Source organism: Cervus elaphus, chromosome 1 (assembly GCF_910594005.1).
Source record: "Cervus elaphus chromosome 1, mCerEla1.1, whole genome shotgun sequence".
In the NCBI taxonomy this organism is placed as follows: domain Eukaryota; kingdom Metazoa; phylum Chordata; class Mammalia; order Artiodactyla; family Cervidae; genus Cervus; species Cervus elaphus.
The window spans coordinates 31,577,545-31,592,741 of NC_057815.1; positions in this window are offsets into that span (position 1 = coordinate 31,577,545).

A 15,197-nucleotide genomic window follows, 5' to 3' on the forward strand; every position below is an offset into this window, starting at 1 on the left:
TGCTGTTCTTTTGAAACATCCCACCCTCACCTTCTCCCACAGAGTTCAAAAGTCTGTTCTGTATTTCTGTGTCTCTTTTTCTGTTTTGCATATAGGGTTATCGTTACCATCTTTCTAAATTCCATATATATGTGTTAGTATGCTGTAATGTTCTTTATCTTCCTGGCTTACTTCACTCTGTATGAGGGGCTCCAGTTTCATCCATCTCATTAGGACTGGTTCAAATGAATTCTTTTTGATGGCTGAGTAAAATTCCATGGTGTATATGTACCACAGCTTCCTTATCCATTCATCTGCTGATGGGCATCTAGGTTGCTTCCATGTCCTGGCTATTATAAACAGTGCTGCGATGAACATTGGGGTGCATGTGTCTCTTTCAGATCTGGTTTCCTCAGTGCGTATGCCCAGAAGTGGTATTGCTGGGTCATGTTAGTTCTTCTCTAAATTTTTGGTAGAATTCAGCTGTGAAGCCGTCTAGTCCTGGGCTTTTGTTTGCTGGAAGATTTCTGATTACAGTTTCAATTTCCATGCTTGTGATGGATCTGTTAAGATTTTCTATTTCTTCCTGGTTCAATTTTGGAAAGTTGTACTTTTCTAAGAATTTGTCCATTTCTTCCAAGTTGTCTGTTTTATTTGCATATAGTTGCTGATAATAGTCTCTTATGATCCTTTGTATTTCTGTATTGTCTGTTGTGATCTCTTCATTTTCATTTCTAATTTTGTTGATTTGATTTTTCTCCCTTTGTTTCTTAATTGACTCTTTTTTATTTCTTCTAGGTCCTTATTAAACATTTCCTGTATCTTCTCAATCTTTGTCTCCAGGCTATTTATCTGTAACTCCATTTTGTTTTCAAGATTTCAGATCATTTTTATTATTATTATTCTAAATTCTTTTTCAGGTAGATTCCCAATCTCCTCCTCTTTTGTTTGACTTGGTGGGCATTTTTCATGTTCCTTTACCTGTTGGGTATTTATCTGCCTTTTCATCTTGTTTAGATTGCTGTGTCTGGAGTTGCCTTTCTCTATTCTGGTGGTCTGTGGTTCCTTTTTATGGTGGAGGTTTCACCCAATGGGTGAGGTTGGACAATTGGCTTGTCAAGGTTTCCTGGTTAGGGAAGCTTGCGTCGGTGTTCTGGTGCATGGAACTGGATTTCTTCTCTCTGGAGTGCAATGGAGTGTCCGGTAGTGAGTTTTTGAGATGGGTCTATGTGTTAGGTGTGACTTTGGGCAGCCTGTATGTTGACGCTCAGGGCTATGTTCCTGCGTTGCTGGAGAATTTGCATGGTATGTCTTGTTCTGGAACTTATTGGCTCTTGGGTGGTGGTTAGTTTCAGTGTAGGTATGGAGGCTTTTGGATGGTCTCTTATTACTTAATGTTCCCTGTAGTCAGGAGTTTTCTGGTGTTCTCAGGTTTTGGGCTTAAGTCTCCTGCCTCTGGATTTAAGTCTTATTCTTCCAGTAGTCTCAAGACTTCTCCAACTATACAGCACTGATAATAAAACTTCCAGGTTAATGGTGAAAAGATTCTCCACCATGAGGGACACCAGAGAGGTTCACAGAGTTACATGAAGAAGAGGAGAGGGAGGAGGGAGATAGAGATGAGCTGGAGGAGATAAAGGGGGACTCAAGAGGAGAGAGACAGATCTACAAAGTACTCTGTTCCCTAAGTGTTCTCCATAGCCCAGAACACCCACAGAGATTCACAGAATTGGATTGGGAAGAGAAGGGGGAGGGAGGAAATAGAGGTGATCTGAGGGAGAAAACAGAGAGTCAAAAGTGGGAGAGAGTAATCAACACACTCCTGAGTAAAAATGGATACAGAATATTGGATTCTTAAATGTCCAAAATTGATTTCAAAGGCTGAAAAACAAAGATTAAAAATCTAGAGTAGAGGTTAGACTCTTAAAAATACAATATTAAAAACAAAAACAAAAAATTTTAGAAATATATATGAAGTTTGGTTTAAAAATAGGGCCTCTTCTTTTTTTTTTTTTTTTTTGCAAGGTTATAGTGAAATGAAAATGAAAATTAAGGAGTAATAGAGGACTTTAAAAGAAAATAAGAGAAAAAATATAAAAAGAAAAAAATTTTTTTCTAATAAAAAATATATGAAAATGAAAATGAAAGTTAAGGAGTAATGGAGGAGTAATAGGGAATTTTAAAAGAAAATAAAAGAGAAAAAATTTTAAAAAGAAAAGAAAAAAAATTTTTTTAATTAAAATAAAAAAGTAAAAATATATCTAGGAATTTCTCTGGAGCTGTTGCAGTCAGTGTGGGTTTGGTTCAGTTTCAGACAGCTCCACGTTCCAGCTTACACTTCTTGATATCTATAGGCCCCTTCTGGTGTAGTTGGTGTTACCCACAGGGATTTTAATCTGTTGCACTGGTCACTTCTGAGGCGGTTCCCTTTGTTTATTTGGCTTCTGTTTGCCGGTCTCTTCAGTGTCTAATTTCCGCCCTGACACAAGCGGGCGGAGGTGGTCTCTTGTTTAGGTTCACTTGTTCAGTCGTGCTATGGGGAGTGAGGGGCGCTGCAGACAAATGTCACTGGCCTGTGTGGGGAGCACTCGCAGTGTTCCGGCCACACTGGGTTTGCCCCCGCTCACGGGTGTGTGCTTTCCCCGTCTACACTGCTCAGGCTCCCGGCTGCTCTACATGGAGCGGGCCCTGCATTGCGTGTGGTTCCAGTTTTCGGGTACTCCACAAAAGCGCGGACTTGGTTGCGCCTGCGTTTTGTGCCTTACCCGGCCCGAGCAGCCCAGGCAGCCAGGAGCTTGATGAGCGCACTCTCCCCGGGTGTGGTGCGCCTTCTCCCCTCCATAGCCCCAGCCTCAGTTTCCGCCTGAGCCGGTCAGGTGCGTGCGCCTTGTGTTTAGCCATGACCCTCCCGGCGGATGTCGACCATCCAGAATTTCAGGAAGTCTTTGGGTAGAGACTGGAAACCTGTTTGCCGTTTGGTAGGGGATACCATTTCTGGGGTCGAGTTTGCCCCTTTCCCCTCCCCCCTGCCTCCTGCCTCCAGTGGGGGATGGGCCGGTCCGCACTGGCTAGCTCTTCTCTGGAATTGCTCAGTCCCTTTGTTCTGCGAATGGCCAGTGTGTTCGGGCCAGTTAATTTTCTCTCTCTCTCTTGCTATCCCACAGTTTGTGTTGCTACTTCATGTTAGCTCCCTCCGATTGCCCTCAGGGCATTCGGGCCTGGTCCTTACCCTAAGCAATGCCACCCGCCCCTCTCTGTTCTGCCCTCACTTGCTGGTGGCGGATGCGGACGTCTGGGGTACTTTTCTGCTGGGAGTTGCTTTTAGGCATGTAATCTGTGGGTTTCATTTATTTTTCTTCCCAGTTAGGGTGCCCTCCAAGATTCGAAAATGTCCCCCAGACCCGCCAGTGACAGGGTTTCTTGGTGTTTGGAAACTTCCTCTATTACGACTCCCGTCCCGGGATGGGTCTCCATCCCTAGCTCTTTTGTCTCTCTTTTTATCTTTTATATTTTGTCCTACCTCCTTTCGAAGACAATAGGCTGCTTTTCTGGGCGCCTGATGTCTTCTGCTAGCGGTCAGAAGTTGTTTTGTGACGATTGCTCAGCGTTCAAATGTTCTTTTGATGAATTTGTAGGGGAAAAAGTGGTCTCCCCATCGTATTCCTCTGCCATCTTACCAAAAGCCTCCCTTTGTTTCTTGATGAGTCTGGCTAATGGTTTGTCAATTTTATTTATCTTCTCAAAGAACCAGCTTTTGGTTTTGTTGATTTCTGCTATGGTCTCTTTTGCTTCTCTTGCATTTATTTCTGCCTTAATTTTTAAGATTTCTTTCCTTCTACTAACCCTGGGGTTCATAATTTCTTCCTTTTCAAGTTGCTCTAGGTGTAGAGTTAGGTTATTTATTTGACTTTTTTCTTGTTTCTTGAGGTAAGCCTGTATTGCTATGAACCTTCCCCTTAGCACTGCTTTTACAGTGTCCCATGGGTTTTGGGTTGTTGTGTTTTCATTTTCATTTGTTTCTATGCATATTTTGATTTCTTTTTTTATTTCTTCTGTGATTTGTTGGTTATTCAGCAGTGTGTTGTTTAGCCACCATATGTTGGGATTTTTAAGAGTTTTCCTCCTGTAATTGACATCTAACTTACTGCATTGTGGTCAGAAAAGATGCTCGGAATGATTTCAATTTTTTTTGAATTTATCAAGGCTAGATTTACGGCCCAGGATGTGACCTATCCTGGAGAAGTTTCCATGTGTGCTTGAGAAAAAGGTGAAATTGATTGTTTTGGGGTGAAATGTCCTATAGATATCAATTAGGTCTAACTGGTCTATTGTGTCATTTAAAGTTTGTGTTTCCTTGTTAATTTTCTGTTTAGTTGATCTATCCATAGGTGTGAGTGGGGTATTAAAGTCTCCCACTATTATTGTGGTATTGTTAATTTCCCCTTTCATACTTGTTAGCATTTGTCTTACATATTGTGGTGCTCCTATGTTGGGTGCATATATATTTATGATTGTTATATCTTCTTCTTGGATTGATCCTTTGATCATTATGTAGTGTCCTTCTTTGTCTCTTTTCACAGCCTTTGTTTTAAAGTCTATTTTATCTGATATGAGTATTGCTACTCCCGCTTTCTTTTGGTCTCTATTTGCATGGAATATCTTCTTCCAGCCCTTCACTTTCAGTCTGTATGTGTCCCTTGTTTCAAGGTGGGTCTTTTGTAGACAACATATATAAGGGTGTTGTTTTTGTAACCATTCAGCCAGTCTTTGTCTTTTGGTTGGGTATTCAACCCATTTACATTTAAAGTAAATATTGATAAGTATGATCCTGTTGCCATTTAATTTGTTGTTTTGGGTTCACGTTTATATACCTTTTCTGTATTTCCGGTCTAGAGAAGATCCTTTAGTATTTGTTGAAGAGCTGGTCTGGTAGTGCTGAATTCTCTCAGCTTTTGCTTGTCTGTAAAGCTTTTTATTTCTCCTTCATATTTGAATGAGATTCTTGCTGGGTACAGTAATCTGGACTGTAGGTTATTTTCTTTCATCACTTTAAGTATGTCCTGCCATTCCCTTCTGGCCTGAAGAGTTTCTATAAAAGATCAGCTGTTATCCTTATGGGAATCTCCTTGTGTGCTATATGTTGTTTTTCCCTTGCTGCTTTTAATATTTGTTCTTTGTGTTTGATTTTTGTTAATTTGATTAATATGTGTCTTGAGGTGTTTCGTCTTGGATTTTTCCTGTTTGGTACTCTCTGGGTTTCTTGGACTTGGGTGATTATTTCCTTCCCCATTTTAGGGAAGTTTTCAACTATTATCTCCTCAAGTATTTTCTCATGGACTTTCTTTTTGTCTTCTTCTTCTGGAACTCCTATGATTCGAATGTTGGGGCATTTAACATTGTCCCAGAGGGCTCTGAGGTTGTCTTCATCTCTTTTAATTCTTTTTTCTTTTTTCCTCTCAGTTTCATTTATTTCTACCATTCTATCTTCTACCTCACTTATCCTATATCTTCTGCCTCTGTTATTTGACTGTTGGTTCCCTCCAGAGTGTTTTTGATCTCATTTATGGCATTATTCATTATATATTGACTCTTTTTTATTTCTTCTAGGTCCTTGTTAAACCTTTCTTGCATCTTCTCGATCCTTGTCTCCAGGCTATTTATCTGTAGCTCCAATTTATTTTCAAGATTTTGGGTCATTTTCACTATCATTATTTGGAATTCTTTATCAGGTAGATTCCTTATCTCTTCCTCTTTTGTTTGGTTTGGTGGGCATTTATGTATTCTGGCAGTTGGTCATTCCTCTTTATTGTGGAGGTTCTTCATTGTGGGTGGGGTTGGATGCGTGGCTTGTCAAGGTTTTCTAGTTAGGGAAGCTTGTGTCGGTGTTCTGGTGGGTGGAACTGGATATCTTCTTTCTGGAGTGCAATGAAGTGTCTGGTAATAAGTTTTGAGATGTCATTGGGTTTGGTGTGACTTTGGGCAGCCTGTATATTGAGGCTCAGGGTTATGTTCCTGTGTTGCTGGAGAATTTGCATGGTATGTTTTGCTCTGGAGCTTGTTGGCCCTTGGATGGTGCTTGGTTTCAGTGTAGGTTTGGAGGCATTTGATAAGCTCCTATCAATTAATGTTCCCTGGATTCAGGAGTTCTCTGGTGTTCTCAGGATTTGGACTTAAGCCTCCTGCCTCTGGTTTTCAGTCTTAATCTCACAGTAGCCTCAAGACTTCTCCATCTATATAGCACCAATGATAAAACATCTAGGTTAATGATGAAAAGTTTCTCCACAGTTAGGGACACCTGGAGAGGTACAAAGAGTTACATGGAGAAGAGAAGAGGGAGGAGGGAGATAGAGGTGACCAGGAGGAGGAGAGGGGAAATCAAAAGGGGAGAGACAGATCCAGCCAGGAATCAGTTCCCTAACACACAAAGAGATTCACCAAGTTGGGTAGAAAAGAAAAAGGGGAGGGGGGAGATAGAGGTGACCTGGTGGAGAAAAAAGGAGAGTCAAAAGGGGGAGAGAGCAATCAGGCCAGTGATCTCACTCCCAGGTAAAAATGTGTACTGAAAATTGGGTTCTTAAAGGTACAAAGTTGGTAACAAATACCAAAAAGCAAAGATTACAGATCTTGAGCAGAGGTTAGATTCTCAAAAATATAATATTAAAAAAAACAAAGAAAAAACAAAAAACAAACAAAAAACAAAACTAACAAAAAAACACAAAGGCACAGAAATTATAAAATATATATATATGAAGTTTGCTTTTAATATAAGGTCTTTCTTTTTTTTTTGCAAGGTAATAGTAGTTTATAAAAATGAAAATTAAAGGAGTAATGGGGACTTAAAAATAACAATAAATAAATAAATAAAATTTTTTTAAATTTAAAAAATGATAATAGTAAAAATATGTCTAAGACCTTCTCTGGAGCTGTTGCGGACAGTGTGGGGTCAGTTCATTTTCGGATAGTTCCTTGGTCCGGCTTGTACTTCTCCCAGTCTATAGGCCCCTTGTTATATAGTCAGTGCTAACTACAGGGTTTTAATCTGTTGCACCTGTCACTTCCAAAGTGTTTCCCTCTGTTTATTTTAGCTTCTTCTGTTTGCTGGTCTCTTCAGTGTCTAATTTCCACCCTGACACCAGGTGTGCGGTGATGGTCACTTTTTTTTTTTTTTTTTAGGCTCGCTTGTTCAGTCGTGCTGTGGGGAGGGAGGAATCCTGCAAATAAATATCACTGGCGTGTGCTCACAGTGATTCAGCCACACTGGGTTTGCCCCCGCTCACGGCGTGTGTGCTTTCCCATTCTACACTGCTCAGACTCTAGGTTGCTCTGCCAGGAACTGTCTGATGGGGGCCCTGGATTGCAGGTCTAAGCCACTCAGGTTCAGGTTCTCGGGTACTCCACAAAGGCGCAGACTTGGTTGGGCCTGCGTTTTGCTCCCGTTCCAGGTCTGAGCAGCTCAGGTGACCAGGTCCTTGGTGCGTGTAGTCGCCCCCAGTTGAAGGCTATGACTTACCCCCTCCCCCCATCCCAGCCGCTCTGTTTTCTGGGTGTACAATGGGCATGCCTTCTCAGGTGTGCTGTGTGTCTATTCTGGGGAGCTAGTCTCTGTCTGCGACCCTCTGGGCAGATGTCGACCGTCCAGAATCCCAAGAAGTCTTGGTTAGCAACAAAGTCTGATTGCAGTTTGGTATAGGATGCCTCTCTGGGGCCGCAATTGCCCCCTTCTGGCTCTGGCTGCCCTTGCCTGCCTATCTCTGGTGGGGGATGGGCCATTTCACAGCCGGCTAGCTCTGCCCAGTCCTTTGTTCTGTGAGCGTGCCTGGCCATTTTTAGGGCTTTTCGCGGGATCGAGGGATAGTTGTCCCACAATCTGGGTTGCTGTCTCAAGCTAGTTCCCTCAGGTTGCCCTCAGGGCATTCAGGCCCTTATCCTAAGCAATGCAGCCCGCTGCTCCCTGCCCCTCCCCTGCTTGCTAGTGGGGGATGTGAGCGTCTGGGCTGCTGTTCCGCTGGGAGTTGCTGTTAGGCATGTAATCTATGTGTTTTAATTATTTATTTATTTTTCCTCCAGGTTATTTTGCCCTCTGAGATTCCAAGGCTCACCACAGACCCGCAGGAGAGAGTGTTTCCTGGTGTTTGGAAACTTTTCTCTTTTTTAAGACTCCCTTCCCGGGATGGATTTCGGTCCCTACCTCTTTTGTCTCCCTTTTTATCTTTTATATTTTGTCCTACCTCCTTTCGAAGACAATGGGCTGCCTTTCTGGGTGCCTGATGTCCTCTGCCAGCATTCAGAAGTTGTTCTGTGGAATTTTCTCGGCACTCAAATGTTTTTTGATGAATTTGTGGGGGAGAAGTTGATTACCTGTCCTATTCCTCCACCATCTTAGGATCGCCTGCCCTAAATTTATCTTATCTTGCCATAAAGTATGAATTTTCTTTCATCAAATAGATTGATTTTATCTTTTTTTTTTTCAGTCCTAATGTCTCTTGTGAATTTTTCTTGTTTTAGTACTTTTACTGTTAAAACGCAGTAGGGAACAAAGTTACTCATTAGAGTACAAGCCTGGAAAGAATTCAAATATCTATCAATAAGTAACAATTTAGGTAAACTATAGTACATGCACAGAATTTTACACAGTACTATACAACTGTAAAAGGAAATGAGGAAGACCTCATTTTATGAAATAATCTCTGGAATATTTGCTGAAAGGGAAAACAAGGTTCAGAATAGAGAGTATATACCACTCTATTTCTTTTGTCTAAGGAATAGTGAGGAGATACAAATGAGAGAGAGAATTTGCTCCTATAAATAATTTTTAAAAGATTAAAGAAAAAGGTTTTAAAAGATTAAAGAAGAAAATTTAGGTGAAACAAACTTTGACAGTTCATGAAGCAGGGAGTCTCCATTCCTAAAGTCCAGAAATTATGAAATAGAGCAGGAGAGAGGAAGCTTTTGTAGAATAAAGAATAAGGAACAAGAAAAATTTAAAAATGTACAACCAAGATTACTCTACCCAGAAAAGATCTTATTCAGATTTGATGGAGAATCAAAAGCTTTACAGACAAGTAAAAGCTAAGAGAATTCAACACCACCAAACCAGCTTTACAACAATTGCTAAAGGAACTTCTCTAGGTGGAAAATACAACAGAAGAAAAAGACCTGCAAAAACAAATCTAAAACAATTCAGAAAATGGTAATAAGAACATTATTATTGATAATTAGCTTAAGTATAAATAGGTTAAATGCACCAACCAAAAGACACAGACTGGCTCAATGGATTTTTTTAAAAAGTATATATGCTGTCTACAAGAGACTCATTTCAGATATACTGACTGAAAGTGAAGGGATGAAAAAAGATATTCCATGTAAATGGAAATCAAAAGAAAGCTGGAGTAGGAATACTTGGACAAAATAAACTTTAAAGACTGAGGAGGGGGAATTTTCAAGATGGTGGAGGAATTAGATGGGCAGATCAGCTTCCCCTCTACAAATACACCAAAAATTCAACTGCCTGTGGAACAATTCCTGCAGAACATCTTTTGAATGCTGACAAAAGACCCCAGACTTCTCAAAAAGCAAGTCAATCTCCTCAGAATAATATAGGACAAAAAATAAAGATAAAAAAAGAGACATAGGATTTCAGGACGGAGACCTGTGCTCTGGGGAGGGAGTCATGAAGGAGGAAAAGTTTCTGCATGCTTGGAAACCTTCTCACAAGTGGGGTCAGAGGGGAACTTTGGAACTTCAGAAGGAAACACAGCAACAGGTATGTGATAGGCAAAATAGAGAAAATTCACCAGAGATTGTCGCTGAATGGGCACTTCCCAGCCAAGGTGCCTTAAGGTGAGTTAGGGCTGGGTGCTGAGGCTCTGAATTCGGAGGTCAGACCCCAGGAGAAGACCAGGATTCATTGCTGCAAAGATACTCTGAGGCGGCTAGTATGACACAGCTGAGGGAGTCCAGGGAAAAGCCTGGAGGCAAAAGATCATTGCCAGCTGGAAGGCTGTAACTCTGCACTCTGACAGAATGCAGGACCCCACCTTCGTGGTGCTCAGCTGGTAAAGAATCCACCTGCAATGCAGGAGACCTGGGTTTGATCCCTAGGTTGGGAAGATCCCCTGGAGAAGGGAATGGCTACCCACTCCAGTATTCTGGCCTGGAGAACTCCTTGGACTGTGTAGTCCATGGGTTTCAAAGAGTGGGATACCACTGAGCGACTTTCACTTGCATTAGGTGGGACAAGCCAGCTTCAGTCTGCAACTCCGGAGTTAAAAAGCTGGCATGAATGCAAAAGGCAGAAGGAAGCACAACTGCAGTTTGTGAAGCCAGAGTGGGGAACACAAGCCACTTGACTACGAGGCCACTAGGATCTCAACCCCAGGGATCGCAGCTGCCACAAAGCTGTGATTGGGCATGGGATGCTGCCCACACCTTCCTGGGATCCTGAGCAGCCTGGTTCCTCTGACAAACACACAACCCAGTGCCAACTCCCCTAGGGAAGCACACGACCCACCTCATACTGTGGCAACTTCCCACAGATCTCTGCTGCGGTGGGTACTCCTCACACACACCAACTGTGTCTGCCTTATCTCTCCCTCTCCCCAGCCCCACTGAGCAAATGAGCCTTAATAAGCTGCTACTTTTGCCCCCTCATGTCTGGGCAGGGAACTGCTACCAGAGCGTGACCTACAAACAAAGGCGGGGCCAAAACCAAAGTGAAGCACCAGGCGCTGTATGAGCAAAGGAGAGAAGGGGAAATTGCTCCTGAGCCTTGGTTGTAGCAGATTAAACCCCTGCAGTTAGCCTGAGACTGTGGACTTTAGAAACAATTGTGAACTTTGAGAGCTTGTACAAGTAAGATGGCAACCCACTCCAGTACTCTTGCCTGGAAACTCCCATGGACGGAGGAGCCTGGCAGGCTGCAGTCCACGGGGTCGCTAAGAGTCAGACATGACTGAGCGACTTCACTTTTCACTTTCTTGCATTGGAGAAGGAAATGGCAACCCACTCCAATGTTCTTGCCTGGAGAATCCCAGGGACGGCAGAGCCTGGTGGGCTGCCCTCTATGGGGTCGCAGAGAGTCGGACACGACTGAAGCGACTTAGCAGCAGCAGCAACAAGCAGAGTAAGGCAAGATCTGAGCCTGAGCTGACCCCACACTGCCCACAAGAGGTCCAGAGATACTCCCTAAATATTGGAGGCCTTTCTGAGTAAGCAGATTGACTGAAGCACATGTGTGGATAGGTCAGCAGAGGAATCCGAAAGACATTCTTTTTACTAGCCCTCTCTATTTTTTCCCTTTTTCATCTTTTTCATATTGTTCTAGTGTTGTTTCTTCTGTATTATTTCTTTAATTTTTATTTTTATAACCTACTTTTTCCTTTTTAAACATCTTATTTTTAAATAAATTCATTTTATTTAAGTTTTCTATTTTTACAGTACTCTCTAGTCATGTTGCATGTTTCACATGTTTTTTATTTTATTTTATTTTTTGCTAGTATTTTAGTATCAATTTTCACTCATGGGTTTATCTATTGTCTTGATTGCTCTGTTTTTTGACTCCTGTTTGTTTGTTTGTTTGTTTTTCTTCTCTCTTTTTTCCCTCTTTTTTTCTCTTTGTAACTGTGTGAGTTTCTTTGGGTGTTCTAAGCTGTTGCTGTCATCATTACTCTTGTGGTTTTGTCTTCTGTGCACTGTGGCCTCTGCAGTCTTGGTGCTATAGTAAGGGGTCATACATGAACCACTGAGGTAGGAGAACTGGGTCCAGGACTGGACCACCAGAGAACTCTTGTCCCTGTGGAACATAAATTGAGGACAGCTCTCCCAAAGGCCTCCACCTCAGCACTAGGACCAAGTCTACCCAACAGCTACTGAGCTCCAGTGTCTGATGCCTCACACAAAACTTTCAGCAAGAACAAAATGTGAACACAAGCCTGCCAATTAGAAGACAGGCTGCCCAAAGCCATAACAAGCCCAAAGACACCAAAAACACACTACTTGAACATGGTATTGCCCTTCAGAGAGACAAGATCTAGCTCTACCCACCAGAACACAGAAACAAGTTCCTCCAACCATGAAATTTCATAAGGTACTGGTCCAAGTCCCCACAGGGGACAGCCTCCACAACTAAGAGGAGCTATGACTTTCCAGCCTGCACAAAGGAGAACCCAAACAATAAATCAAACAAAACAAAAGGAAATGTGCAGCAGATGAAGGAACATGGTAAAAATCCATAAGACTAAACAAAGAAAAAGGAAACAAGAAGTCTACTTGAAAATAAATTCAGAGTAATGATAGTAAACATGATCAAAAATCTCAGAAGTAAAATGGAAGCACAGATAAATAGAATAGAGGCATGGAGTGAGAAGATACAAGAAATGTTTAACAAGGACCTAGAAGAAATAAAGAACAGACAATCAGCAATGAATAATAGAATAATTGAAATTTTAAAATATACTTGAGGGAAATAATAGCCAAATAACTGAGGCAGAAGAACAGATAAGTGAGCTGGAAGATAGAATGGTGGAAATAACTGAAGCAGAGTAGAATAAAGAAAAAAGAATGAAAGAAATGACAAGTCTCAGAGACCTCTAGGACAACAGTAAGTGAATCAACATGCAAATTATTGGGGTCAGAGAAGAAGAAGAGAAAAAAGAAAGCATATGAGAAAATATTTGAGGAGACTACAGTCAAAAACTTTCATAACATGGGAAAGGAAATAGCCACTCAAGACCAGGAAGCCCAGAGAATCCCATACAGGATAAACTCAAGAAGAAACACAGCAAGACACTTAATAATCAAACTAATGAAGATTAAACACAGAGAACAAATATTAAAAGCAGCAAGGAAAAAGCAATAAATAATATACAAGGGAATCCCCATAAGGCTAATAGCTGATCTCTCAGCAGAAATTCTTCAGGCCAGAAGAGAGTGGCAGGATATACTTAGAGTGATGAAAGGAAAAAAACCTATACCCAAGAATATTCTATCCAGCAAAGATCTCATCCAGATTCAAGAGTGAAATCAAAAGCTTTACAGATAAGCAAAAATTAACAGAACTCAGCACCAGCAAGCCAGTGTTACAACAAATGCTAAAGAAACTTCTCCAGACAGGAAATTCAAAGGAAAGAAAAGGCCTAAAAAAACAAACACAAAGAAATAAAATAAATAACAATAGGATCATGTGTGTGTGTTCATCTCTCAGTTGTGTCTGACTTTTTGCAACCCCATTATCTGTAGGCCACCAGGTTCCTCTGTCCATAGAATTCTCCAGGAAAGAATACTGGAGTGGGTAGCCATACCCTTCTCCAGGGGATCCTCCTGTATAAGGATTGAACCCCAGTCTTCTGCATTGCCAGCAGATTCTTTCCCATCTGAGCCATCACTGAATACATATCAATAATTTCCTTAAATATAAATGGATTAAATGCTCCAACTAAAAGACACAAATTGTCTGAATGGATACAAAACAGGACCCCTATATATGCTGGCTATAAGAGACCTACCTCAGACCTAGATACACATAAAAACTGAAAGTGAGGGGCTGGAAAAATATAGCATGTAAATGGAAATCAAAAAAGTGGGAGTAGCAATACTCATATAAGGAAAAATAGACTTTAAAATAAAGACTGTAACAAGAGACAAGGAAGGACACTACATTATGATCAAGGAATCAATCCAAGAAGAAAATATAACAATTATGAATACACACACACACACACACACACACACACATACACATATCCAACATAGGAGCACCTCAATAAATAAGGCAAATGCAATGGTACAAATTAAATGGTATGTTGACAGTAACACAATAATAATGGGGGACTTTAAGACCCTACTCACACCAATAGACAGATTATCCAAACAGGAAATTAATAAAGAAACACAGCTTTAAATGAAACATTGCACCTGTTGAACCTAATTGATAACTGCAGAGCATTTCATCCAAAAACAGTAGATTTCACTTTTTTCTCAAAAGCACATGGAACATCCTCCAAGACATCACATCTTGGGTCACAAACCAAGCCTTGGTAAATTTTTAAAAATTGAAATCATTTCAAGCTTCTTTTCTGATCACAACTTTATACAACTAAATATCAACTACAAGAAAAAAATCAATAAAACACAAACACATGAGGCTAAACAGTACACTTCTGAATAACCAAATGCCACTGAAGAAATCAAAGAGGAAATAAAAAATACCTAGAAGTAAATAATACTGAAAACACAACTCAAAACACATGGGATGCAGTAAAGGCAATGCTAAGAGGGAAATATATAGCAATACAAGCCTAGCTCAGGAAACAAGAGAAACATCAAATAAACTAACTAACCCTAAACTTAAAGCAACTAACAAAAGAAGAATCAAAAGCCCCCAAAGTTAGTAGAAGGAAATAAATTGTAAAGATCAGAGTAGAAATAAATGAAAAAGAAATGGAAACAATAGCAAAGATCAATAAAACTAAAAGCTGATTATTTGAGAAGCTAAACAAAATTGGCAAATCTTTATCCAAACTCATTAAGAAAAAAAGAAGACTCAAATCAATAAAATCAGAAATGAAAAAGAAGTTATAACAGACAAAAGCAGAAATACAAAGGATCATAAGAGACAACTATGAGCAATCATATGCCAATAAAATGGACAATGTCCAAGAAATGGACAAAATCCTGGAAAAGTATAACCTTCCAAACTGAACCAAGAAAAAGTAGAAAACATGAGCAGACCAATCACAAGCATGGAAATTGAAGCTGTAATAAAAAAAAATTTCCAACAACAACAACAACAAAAACACAGGACCAGATGGCTTCATAGGCAATTTGTATCAAGAGTTTAGAGAAGAGCTAACACCTATCCTGCTCAATCTCTTCCAGAAAATTGCAGAGGAAGGAAAACTCCCAAAGTTATTCAATGAGGCCATCATCATGCTAATAACAAAACCAGACAATGATACCACCAAAAAAGAAAAAATAACAAGCCAATATCACTGATGAACATAGATGCAAAAATTCTCAACAAAATTCGAGCAAACAGCTTCCAACAACATGTTAAAAGGATCATACATTGTGATCAAGTGGGTTTTATCCCAAGGAGGCAAAAATTCTTCAACATACACAAATGAATCAATGTGATACACCATATTAACAAACGGAAATATAAAAACCATATAATCATCTCAATAGATGCAGAGAAAGATTGACAGTATTTAATGCTGATT